Raw genomic sequence first — 1,671 nt, 5'->3', positions numbered from 1 at the left:
TGTTTTTAAAAGTAACTAAGTAACTAAGTAATTAATTACTTTTGAAAATAAGTAATCAGTAAAGTAACGGGATTACTTTTTTGGGGAAGTAATCAGTAATTAGCTACTGATTACTTTTTTCTAGTAACTTGACCAACACTGATGTCTACTACACAGCAAAATCTCCAGTGTTAAATTAACACTGGAGATTTCTAACATTTTGAGTTATTTTCCAGTGTTAGAAAATCAGCACTGCTCAGTGTTAGCCATTGTTAATCTTCAAAACTGACTAGGTTACTTTTAAACATACAACACTGTCAAAAGTGTTAATTTAACACTCAACAGTGTTGTATTTAACACTCAGAGGTGTGGACCCATATAGACACTCTCCAGTGTTAATTTAACACTGGAGATTTTGCTGTGTAGGGATGCACCGATACCAATGCCGGTATCTGGTATTGGCCTCGATACCACATTTTCTGAAGTACTCGTACTCGTTTCCAAAAAAGTGGTATTGGTCATCCCTAATGTCTACTGTGAGCGACCATCTTTGGACACCAAATGTCTGCCATCTATAATCCAGTTTGAGACCCTTCACAGACACCTTAACACCCACTCACATCTTCTACTGAGGTCAGTGAGTCATGACCCACTGTTGATCATTTGCTTTTGGAACTGAAGAAGCTTGTCGGATACATAATTTCCTTTGGAATTATCAAAGTGTCCTGATTGTGAAGAAATGTCTGCACAAGCTTAAAGATGTCCAGTCGCGTTTCTTCCAAGCTCCTTAGATCAGCGGTCTCCAACCTTTTTTGCGCCACGGACCGGTTTATGCCCGACAATATTTTCATGGACCGGCCTTTAAGGTGTCGTGGATAAATACCACAAAATAAAACTGGTACCCGCACAAAAAAAATAAGAAAATTTATTCATAACACACGTGAAAAGACCCAGGACAAACGAGTATAACGATAAAAACGATAACAAAATAACGCTGAAAACCGATAAAACCCCTGAAAACTATACATTTCACATCTGAGCTTCAACTCTCGCGGCCCGGTACCAAACGACTCACGGACCGGTACCGGTCCGAGGCCTGGGGGTTGGGGACCGCTGCCTTAGATCACCGCGACCTGGATGACTGAGAGCCTTCACAGACAGAACATGAGCTGATATCACAGAGTGTGTTGTATTTATAGTGACTTACTTTTCATTTTTCACTTCCTGTAATAAAAACTCATCTCAGTGTCTTTCACAGTTGGTCACATGTGAGCGGTTTCGCTCTGTCACGCTTGTTAGTGCTCAGCCTTCATCCAGAGATGAAGCTGAGCGGTGGGTCTGGAGCGCCCCCTGCTGCTCAGTGTGAGAATCTGAAATCAGAGGAGTGAGGACAGAAGAAACACAGAACTGCACACCTGTCCACACCTGATCTGCTACTGTTACGCTCTCAGGGTGGGGCTACCTGCACGACTACCTGATGACCTCTGACCTCAGTGTTGGGTCAGTAAATGATAAATGGCCTGTATTTCTATAGTGCTTTACTAGTCCTAAGGACCCCAAAGCGCTTTACACAACCAGTCATCCACCCATTCATCCACACATCCACACACTGGTGATGGCAGCTACATTGTAGCCACAGCCACCCTGGGGCGCACTGACAGAGGCGAGGCTGCCGGACACTGGCGCCACCGG

Source organism: Pundamilia nyererei, unplaced genomic scaffold (assembly GCF_000239375.1).
Source record: "Pundamilia nyererei isolate P.nyererei 1_Seehausen unplaced genomic scaffold, PunNye1.0 scaffold00394, whole genome shotgun sequence".
In the NCBI taxonomy this organism is placed as follows: domain Eukaryota; kingdom Metazoa; phylum Chordata; class Actinopteri; order Cichliformes; family Cichlidae; genus Pundamilia; species Pundamilia nyererei.
This window is presented reverse-complemented; position numbering follows the sequence as displayed.